Source organism: Apis cerana, linkage group LG6 (assembly GCF_029169275.1).
Source record: "Apis cerana isolate GH-2021 linkage group LG6, AcerK_1.0, whole genome shotgun sequence".
Lineage (NCBI taxonomy): Eukaryota > Metazoa > Arthropoda > Insecta > Hymenoptera > Apidae > Apis > Apis cerana.
In genome coordinates, this window is record NC_083857.1 from 13,358,156 (window position 1) to 13,369,456 (window position 11,301).

Here is an 11,301-nt window from a genome sequence, read left to right on the forward strand (position 1 = left end):
ATGATTTATAAAATATTAGCGAGTCGTCTAATTTAATAATATATCTGCGTATTCGACATTGTGCATGACAGTGTGCAACTCGATCCATAACAACTTGCGTTAATTAACGCGCATAAAAAAAGTGAGGTTATAAAATTCGGCTTGTGCAAACTTAACGAAAAATTAATCGAGCACGTCCAATTAATTAACCTGAACAAAAATTCCTTTGGATTTTTTTTCTCCTCTCATCATCTCATAATAATATTCATCTTTCTTTTATCGCACGACGACCATACGTGAAAGTATTTCGAGATCGTTGGTACTGCTTGCGAAAATTGCTATGGCTGCACAGAACCGTGAAATTCCGTTCAATCTGCACTGTGACTAACGCTAGCTCGATTAATATAAGTTGTTGCATGTTATGACCGTCTAATTGCATTCAGAAGATCGGTGTAACCTGTTCACATTGCAATTCTCGTTTGTCTGACTCAGCGATCACGATGCTTGCTTTGATTCTTATTGGAGATAAGTTTCTCTAATGCAAGTGTCGCTTTTTTTGAACTGTATCCCTTTTAGTTGCGAAAAAGATACGTTATTATGAGAGGTTATATAATATAGAATATAAGGACTTCAATATTTATGGTATGCAGTTAATAATAATGAGATTGAAATATTATTATAATAATTTCTTATGTATGCATCTTTTGTTAAAATTTCTTTTTTGTAAAAATTTATATATTTTTAAAATACATTATTTCAACTTCTCTATTGAAAATAGATAACCGATATTAATTCGCGACAGATTTAATGATATTCCTTTCAAATCTTAACGCTTCAACATAGTCTCAATGATATTGCCAGGATTTATGATTTTCTGCACGCATAAATATGTTAAAGCAAAAGCAATATGGTGTATAAGGTTAACTAGAAATCTCGAGTAAAAATTCGAATGAGCTATGCATCATTAGAGGTTCGAATGTCGTTTGTAAATGTATGCAAGACTTGCAATGATTTGAATTATGATTTGATAACTGATCTTCCAACTATATATTCGCTAGAAGTTGTTCTCATCATACTTTTCAAAAAATCATAGTATAGATATTTAAAAAATTATCAACAAAAAATTTCTTAATAATCAATAATGAATGAATATTATAAGTAAGCAAATGATTGAAAACTTTCGAAAGTTAATAATGTTAATTAAACTTGTAAACAGAGATTAGTTTAATAAATTTATTATTAAAGACGCGTTTTAATTTTCCTAATAAATAAGGCGATAGTCTTAGAAATTCATTTTTGTTGCTCGAAACAGATAGTCATAATATATAAATTTTGTCACATGCAGTTAACTTGTAAATTATGCGCATTTTTCTACATCGAAATATATTTTCATAATACAACAGTTAGAAATATTTGTTAATAATGTTAAATATTAAATGACGCGTGTAGTCAATAATATATCTATAAAGAATACATATCAAGTTGGAATTTAACTCTCTAAGCATTGAGCTTTAGCATTTAAATATAGCGAGTAATAGACGAAGTAAATTGATTTGAATTAATGTTTGAAATTCTCGAATAGTTATGTAGCGAATATTTATAACAGAACATATATTCTTAATTATCATAAAGAAATAAAAATTATATGATCAACATTACAAAAAATATGGAAAATTATGAAAGAAAAATGATCACTTCACAATGAAAATAAAAATATTATAGGGAAAAATCAAAAACAAATGACAAACCTAAAAAAATTACTAAAAATAAACATCAAAAAAAAGTAAAGAAAACATAAGATAATCCACATCAAAAGGAAACGTCATAAAGGAATATAAAACACACGAATGTATCCACAAACAGTACCTTATCCAATCAAAGTGAAAACAAACCAACTGGTCAAAATGAAACACATTGAAACGTTCAGATTGGTCTACATTTCCGTTTCATACCGTTACTTCCGACATTTTGCTACATTTTCCACGCGGATTCCTCTCGACCCAATGGTGGTGTACATCAGAGCGGACACTTTACGAACCTTGCCGTGCTGAAATAAGAAGATAACACGCGACAGCGCGCAGGATGTAAGCGGTGGCTGCGTGCATAAGAAATTACGGTTGCTCGCCACTTTCTCGGTTTGCTGTCCGCTTGCTTCGAGCGTGAGAAAGGTAACGATGACCGTCCACGCTTGCGCTCGCGCGAGCCACGACGATTAACAGCCAAGATTTTTCACGATCGACCATTCTTAACACTCGTTTCGATCAAGATCTTGCAAGTCATCCGCTGAATACTTTATTCCGGATGGAACTCTTCGAATAAGGTTACATCATGAAAAACGCATGTCTATATTGTTATCTTTTTTATTCTCGATGAAAAAAACATTAAAGTTTCTGTTTTCTGATGTGTAGATTAAAGATTAAATCAAGTTAGATTATATTATATCTTGTCATTTGTACTGCACAGTTTTCGTATGACTTTTTATTTGAATTGTATGTATAACCTGGAAAGCATATTTAATCATATAGTATTATAAATAAAATAAAAGATTTTAATATTTATGATAAAGGAAACAGTTAATTTTTTTTTATCTATAAAATTCAATTCATTCAATTAGGAAGGAAGAAATATAACAATCAGTAATTACTGTTTTTTCGTAAATTATTGGGTTTGCTGTTTTGAAAATTATGAACACTACCTGATAATCTTATGAATAAAGAAAAGTTAAGCAAGTTTGATCATTATTATAAATGTATAGCAATTGATAATGATATATCTCTGTTGAAATTTGAAACTCAATACAATATAATCATAATTTTAGAAATTTCCTTTCAACAATTTGGAAAATAAAACAAAAAATTAATATCTATAATGTTGAATTAATTCTAATAGTTACTTATGTTACTTATATATAACATTTATGTTATATAATATATAACATATATTTTAATAGTTACTTATGTATAACAATATTTATGTCAATTATTCGATATAATAATCGATTTTTAGAATTTCACAAAAATGTTAATCGCTTAACTTGTTATTATTTTTTGAAACCACAATCACTACCTACAAAAAGGAAATCTACTGACATTTCGCTATTTTCTTAAAAGTTTAACTGCGTCGTATGTTTTAATTATTTATATATTATAGACTTCATCGTATGATAAAATCAATTCATACTTTGATATTACACCATTATTTAAATACCAGAAAATTAAAAGCATTCAGCTATAATAAAATCAAATCACGTATATCTCAAATTAAATATTATCTCGAATAATCTTTAAATACCTGACCATAATTGTACCGTGACACGCAAATAAAGTCTTCGAATATTAAGATAGTTAAATTTTTCGTTTAAGATATTCAATCATATGGAACTAACTCGTACTCCTTCAAAGCGCGAATAACACGTTTTGTAAAAAAAAAATTATCTGTATAATTCAATGCAAGAAGGAAAAATATTAAAGAAAAAAAATTTAAAGTCCATTAAACGTATCATGCACGATTTATACCAAAGTTGATATTTCATGTGTTATTTACGCAATTAATACAAAATTTGTAATTAATTTTTGGAAATATAAGATTTATTTTTATAAAGCAATTTATCATTTTCTTTTGCAAAATTTTCTTATGACGATTTATAAAAATTTATATATATTTAGAATAATTACTATCAAACAGCAACAAATGATAATTAAACTACTGGAAATTTTATAATTAATATATTATATCATATATTATATTTCTTGATTATTAGTAGATTTTTTATTCCATATAAATAATTCAGATAATTATTATTAATTTTCTTCGAATAAATTATTAATTAAATGTTAATTTATCAATCATAAGCTGCAATTTTATGTAGTTTATATTTGCAGAAATATATGTTTATACTTGTAAATTTTTTTTAACCTTGCATTCAAAACTACAATATTTTTTACTTTTATTTTTTATTTGACAATTATTACTTTTCAACATTTTCAGTTTCATAAATCAAAATTCAAAAGTAGAAAAAAAAATGTTCACCGTCAACGATATTCCATAACATGTTTCACTTTCGTTTCCTTGGTTCAATTCTCATCACCAACTAGAGTATCAAAAGAGAGGATACGTGAATTTATCAACTTTTCTAACCACAAGCATAGACATACATTCCAATCGTACTTGAAAATCACAAATACCATCGACCGCGTTCCGTGCTTTGAACGAAAACTACATATACACTTGGTGTCGATTACTTCAGTCAGCATGAAGAAAATAGCTGGTTAGAAGGGAGCGATAAAATGGCTGGTAAAACGGTCGTAGCTCGGCATACTGGCGCATACAAATGCCCGTGGAACATGATATCTATTTCATAACACCCACAAAGCGTCCCCCGTGCGAACGCAATCACCGTTACGTAATCCGGCCTTAAAATCGCCATGTCACGACTCGACTTGACTACAGACTGGCGTTCAACAGACGAAAGATCGTCGTCGCGTAACAGTGCCGCCAACCATTCTAATTTTCTATCGATATATTACCATTGGTGGCCGTTAGGGGCGACAGTACTAGGACAGATCGAAAGCGACGACGTTCTCTCGCCGCGAGACAATGGCGGCTGATGTATGCGGCCAGTTCTTTACCACGATCTTGAAAAATGACCGACCGACGCACGCCTATTTCTCCTGACGAGCCATTCAGCAGTATAATGAGGCGGATGATGCGACTAGAAAATGCAGGCATCAGCTGCGGATAGCCGGTTTTGAAACGAAAGGCGAAGATGACGCGAATATGCGTACAAGTCGACAACGATCATTTTGTTCGATGTGCGTTAATCGAAGAAAGAGAGGTTATGAAAGCATTTTCGATTGGTATATTTTTTATGTTATTAATAAATTGTTTAAACAAAAAGGAAATAATTCTGGAATAAAATTTTTTCAGTTTTTTACGCTTCGTTTTCCTTTAGAGGTTAGAAAATCTAGTTTCTATTTTCGATAATAATATTGATTCAATGTCAGACCAAATTTGCTGCTATAATTCTTGAATCATATAAAAAGTTCTTTTGATTTCTTTCTTAAAGTATTCACAAAGAATAAACGCACGCGGAAGGCGAAACGATAAATCGTTGCAGCTGCGCGTACAGAGATCCGATTCCCCTAAATGGGATAACGATCGAAAGGCGACCGAGATCGCGGTGTTAACCCTTAACGTGCACCCCTTGAAGACTCATCGAGCCACGGAATCTTTTGTCGCTGTAGTTCGCTGTTACCATTTGTGGTCTCTTCGATTGGATCTCCGCTTGTCCTTATGGCACTATCCTCGCGCGGATCCTTCGCAATTGGATGCAGTGTTCGCTACTGTTCTGTCAAACGGTGACTCGTACGCGTGCGCACTAGAAACTGAATGTGAGGTAAGAAATAACGATTATTTGTACACGACAAAATTGAACAAGTATATGAGAAAACTGGTGAAAGAAGAATAGAAATAAAAAAACACTAGAAGAAAATATATTTTTTACACAAAAAACTAATGTAATTTATTATCAACATAATAAAACAATATAGTTCATAATTCACAATCGAACAAACAATCTTGACTAATTCATTATAGGATGCAGATTAACTAACTTTCGTAAAAAAGAAGTGTACGAGCAATATATAGAGAACATGTATGGAGACAACCGTTAAGGGTTCCAGATTGTAAGATAGAGGGTGCTGGTGAACAAGCCATAGCTAGAGACCTCTGCACTCATAAATTCGCCAGTTCGTTTGAGAACATGCCGCTACGGTAACTCAATATTGGAACGCCTTAACTATCGAGTCCTAACTCTGTGCGCACTTTTCTGTGCCGTAATTCCGTGCGATGTATAAAGCAGCCTCGAGCGAGGCACGCGTTTCTCCGTGTCCAGCTACCTTTAATGAGGCCGACTCCTGGCGTGGGTGAACGAAGAGAAAGAGAGCCGACGATTAATAGTACACTGAAGACGATATAGAGAAGCCTGGCGACGATACCCTGGAGAAACAACATTGCACGCCGATATTGATCGCTTGCTATCGAGATCGTCTCTATTCGATCTGCGCTTCTCTACCGACTGTTCGATTTCGCGTCTGGCCTCACATGCTTCACAAGTAAACACAATGAGTGAATGTTAGAGATTTTGAGGTTAGATTTTCAAATTTAAATTTAAACAATATTTTATTTATATATGTGTTTATATAGAAAATATTATCATTATCCTTAAAGAACAAATTAGGTTAGACAAATAGGTTAGATTAAAAAATAAATGTAAATTTGATATTTTAATTAACCAATTCTTTCATTGTGAATAAAAATAAATTTCATTACCACAACAAGAACAAATTATCTTAATTTGCAATATCTAATATTCAAATTTTTTCAGAAATTATACATGCCACCATACAAGATCAAACTAGAAATATCAAGTTCACAGCTGATCTTCGTGGAACGTAAACAAAACGCGGCAGAATGGAAAAGCAACGGGTAGGTTGGTCGAGCAACTTGTCCTGGAGGTATAATGCGCTTTGCACGTGTCCCCGGTTGTGGCAAAGAGGATATCAACGCGGAAGCAGCGGGCACCGCGACGAGAATCGCGGTTGTTCCTTGCAGTTTCTCTTCTGGGGCCGAGCGTTCTTTCCAAGTGCTCGGTTGCAGCTTGCTCCTGCGACCTGTTACGCGGCCTGATGGTTTTGTTTCGAACCAGGGACGCACGCTTGCCACTATACTCTCGCAAGACATTGATTCATCCTCCTTCTTCGTGTCTCCACCGTTAGTCGGCGCAATTGTACTCCATTGCATGTTTTGCTCATGTTTTCCTGTTTCAAAAATAGTTGATCTCGAAGTGATTCTTTAAGAAGTGATTCTTTTAAGAATTGAATTTTTGTGAGTTTGAGAGTTTTTTTAATTTACTAAGGAATTTTTATTGAAAAATTTGAAAATTTGATGTTGAAATTTTTTTGTATAATTATGATAAATTTATAATTGAAAAACTGAAAGGAAATATTAATTTTTAAATTATATATAATTCTTTGCCAGAAATTATCGATTATATGATTCATTTTTTCAATTCCGTATTGACAATTTTTAAAATTTTAGCTTTCTATACATATTCGAAATTATATTGTTTTTTAATAAAATAAATTTTTATTATTATTGGCCAGATCGATTAAATATAAAAGTCTATTCTTAGAATAATCGAAACAACGTGACATTGATTATTCTAAAAAAGAGATTTTCGGATGAATCATGTTTTCGTTTTTTCAATTTCGCTTTAGCTGTCATTTATGATTCTCCAATATTTTGATTTTTAAAAACTAATTACGACAAACATTACTCAAATATTGATAAAAATATTAAAATTGTACATATAATTATAAATATTAATTTTAATATTTAAGAATTTAATTTCATTAATAAAAATAATATATTCAGAATAAAAAATAATTCTACAAATCAAAAATTTTTTTTAAATAGTTTCTTGAAATATAAATGCAATTAAATTTCCCGCACCTGCACCGAATTCGTGTCGCGTTGTCCTGTGTAAGTTACAATGGTTGCATACACAGTAAGTGTATATAGTTAGCTAGATACTAGTTAGCCGTGGCACGTATCGTCTGTGCTCTCCAGCCACGACCGATGATTATCTCGGTTTCAGCCACAAAGCACGCCAGTCCCACGCACGCCTTGTCGAGTTATTAATCGCCACATAATTCTACAATTACAAAGGTTAATCCGGCGTTTTCACGCTCCGAGCGTCGTGGGTGCTGTGACAGCTTCACGACAAACGACACTTAGATGGGGGCGCTCGCGTCGAATAGTGGGGGAAAGAGAGCGGGTCTCGTTGTCAGACCAATCTGTGTCACCTTACTTTCGATCCTCACCTTTGCCTCTGAGGGACCGGGAATTTCGCGTTCTGCATGGAAACACTCGCGTGATATACCGCTGCGAAATAGTTAATAGAAAGAGTCTCGCCTCGTGTATTACGTGGGATTCGAATGGTTGACGAGAGAGAGTGAAAAACAACGTGATTAACACCTGCACTATGCACTGTCCTCGCAGAGTAAATAAGAAACAAACGACTGTCGCTGAGTGTTGTTTGACTTATACTATTTCCTTGATTAAAATATTAATATCTAACATTTCGAGATACATATGAGAATTAAAATTTTTATTTTTTTTTTTATGACTAGGAAAAATAAATTAGATTTAATTGTCAGTAAGAATGAGGTTATTTGTATGTATATCTGCATATACATATTTCATAAATTTTTAATACAAATTACATATAAAAATGAAGCTATATATATATTTATACATTATTTATATTATTTTATTCTTATTTTTTTATATGATTCACTTTATGTAAATAATTTTTCATTTCTTATTTAAAAGATCACTTTTTAGACCTTAGTGACTAGCTGAAGATAGAATCGGCAGAATATTCGCATATTTCGAATAATCAAACAATTTATAAGAGTAATTTACAAATTCAATTCTCATAACAGATCGATAATTTAATATCATATAACTTGTTTTTTTTTTACATTTTCCAAATATCAACTTATAAACGATCTTTAAAGATTTCTTGAGATTCAAGATTCTATGAGATTCATATGAACCAAGAATACGACAACATCAATCGACTGTCGACTCTTAATGTTTCACTTTACAGCCTCGGTATATCAGGCTTACCGAACGTAATTGGTCGCGACCCATAGTCAAACGGTTAATCCAAACTCGTCTTACAAATCATCTTATTTCTTCATAAGGAGAATGAAAATAAAGAACATGTAATAATCATAGCTTCTAACCCTGCCAAATATTCGAAAACCTCGAACCATCCCTGTCCAACGAGGTAACCTTTTCAATGATTTCTCATCGATTCGGCCCCGCGAATCGTTGAAAAGTCGTGGCAAGATGATTAATCGTGGTGAGTATATCCCGGAATCCGGTTGTATCGCTGCCTTTATCTCGAGTTTCCTGCGCGTAACGCTTGCCATTTGCGCGGCAGCCGCCGGCTAATAAGAAAAGGTGGTAAAAGGGTAAGATAGTTCCGCGCTCGAGCATTGTCTCGTAATAAAACGATAGGAATTCCATCGTTTATGTTTGTCCCGATCGGCTCTTTTCTCGATCCCGTTGCCGACCCGCATTCCGCTCGAAAAGTCAACTGCGCACGCGCGCATGCTGCGTGAGAATGCGCCCATTTTTGTCGCGATCCTCTCCGCCAATAGTAAATCATTATTCGTATATTTGATAAAAAATAATAGTTCGCGCGCGCTGGGAACTGGGCGCAGCGAATTATATAGAATGCTGGAAACTACGATGGTGGGATTTATGCGTAGTATTAGCCGCATTGAATGTGTTATGACATGTGTGAGAAATATGTTAAATTTTGTTTCGTATTTGATTATACTTGAGCCACACCTCTTTTAGATTACAAAATATGATGAATAAAATAATGGTACAATGAAATAATTTGGTCTGATTAAATTTCTAAATTTTTTTTTTTGTATTTTTTGATATTATTCGATGAATAAACTATGATATTTTGAAATGCATTGATTCGAAAATTGTCCAATCATTATATTTTATTCATAACAAGAAGATATCAATATACTTCGTAAAAGCAAATAGTAAATAGTGTAAGAAAAGCTTAAAAACATTGTGATTGGAAGTTGCTTTCCTTTTCCCTTTTTAACAGGTTATATACTATGTTACTGATCATTTCTGATCTTGCTATAACGTTACAAGTTGAGTAGATAACAGCTATTATCCTTTAAGTTTCTACAAAATCATATTCGATTCTACATAATCTACTGGATATGAAGGTTGTATATTTATCGTTTTGTATTGTCAATACAGGTTCTTACTTGTAAAATTATAATAAAATTATTATCATCGTCACTGTAATCCTATGATTCTTCCTATATGAAAGGAAATCTCAAATATACCAAATTATACGAACCACGAACAGAGATAATGGTGGGCGAGTCTTTTTCAACCATGTTTATGTCCCCAGCACCACGTAACAAATGAGGCCGCTTTCAACCGCGCATTACGCATTGGTCACGGTGAATTAGGCGCGGAAGTTGTGCGCCACGATGTCACCGGGCCGTACGACCCCAGCGCTTCTTGGGAGGTGAGTCGGCGAGAGAATCGATTCGACTCGCTTCTTATCGGACCCTGTTAATATGGTTGGTAACTGTGTCTCATTCTTACGATTGGGGGAACCGTTGAATGCTTTTAACGCGGTAATTTCTGGATTCTTTTATAAATTGTGGAATGACAACGATTGGAAGGGATATTTTGTTAATGTTTTGTTAATTGTTTTTATAATTCTGTTTATTGGATTTATAGAAAAACAATGGTTATTGGAATTATTGAAGATTTACATTTAAAAATATAAAATTAAAATAATTAAAATAATAAGAAAAATTATTTAATAAAAAGCAATAAATATATATTCTAATAATTTCAATTCATTAATATTTCTTTGTAAATCACATTCATAAATCAATCTTCCGACTGTCATATGATTTTCAATGATCTCATCATTTCAGAAATGACATTATTAAACACAAAATGATCGTATTTGATCGCAGGAAAAACTCGAAAAACTCAAGATCACGCACAAATGTAAGTTGTCTACATTTTCTTGGCGTTTATTAGCGATTAACTCGACATCTATCTCGACGTTGTCGCCATGATAACTTAGCTGGGACACCTAACCTTCAAACGTCGTCTCCTTACTGCGCAATTAACAAGTTGACGTATTCTGAGATCATTCTGAGAATGCTTTTCAAAGAGATAATTGGACATGGAATGATATTATCGAAGTGTTACATGTATCTCATATATCGTAGAATAATATTTCAAGTGTGTCGCGGAAATTGTAGGTGTTATGATTCATGAACATGCTTTGAATATAACTTCTTTGAGTATCTATCTTATTAGAGAATTATTCTTATTAAATTAAGTGATAATGATATTGTTAATAGTCTAATGCAATTATAATGATAGTAATTTTCAACTTTTTTAAAATTAAAAAATTATATTTCCATTATAATACCGTACGATGGTGTTGCATTGTAATACGGTAGCATGGTTAATCAAAATTAACCACATCGTTTCTTTCGAAATTCGAAATTTGCCCGTTCCAATCTTCACAGTGATTTCAACAGTGACCTCGCACACCTCGAACGCTTACCACAATAAAAACTCTACAGTGCCTCCTTAATTCAGCTTATCCAGTCCCAAGCAACATTCAATTAACGCGGCTCTCCTGCAATTTGCGCCATAAGCCGGGTCTCAACCTGAAAC

At 32.9% G+C, this 11,301-nt stretch overlaps 1 protein-coding gene and 2 long non-coding RNA genes across 4 annotated transcripts in view; 1 reads left to right on the plus strand and 2 right to left on the minus strand.

The window, feature by feature from the left end:
• LOC107994142 (ELKS/Rab6-interacting/CAST family member 1-like) overlaps positions 1 to 11,301 on the minus strand; it is a 234,992-nt gene that overhangs the window by 81,583 nt on the left and 142,108 nt on the right. The gene's annotated exons all lie outside the window — the stretch shown is intronic.
• Positions 5,094 to 7,441, plus strand: LOC114577008 (uncharacterized). Its single transcript, XR_003696681.2, has 3 exons — positions 5,094 to 5,374; positions 5,575 to 6,126; positions 6,365 to 7,441. It is a non-coding gene; the product is annotated as an uncharacterized LOC114577008 (long non-coding RNA).
• On the minus strand, positions 6,245 to 8,067 carry LOC133666368 (uncharacterized). Its single transcript, XR_009830459.1, has 2 exons — positions 7,492 to 8,067; positions 6,245 to 6,797 (listed from the first exon to the last, which is right to left on the minus strand). It is a non-coding gene; the product is annotated as an uncharacterized LOC133666368 (long non-coding RNA).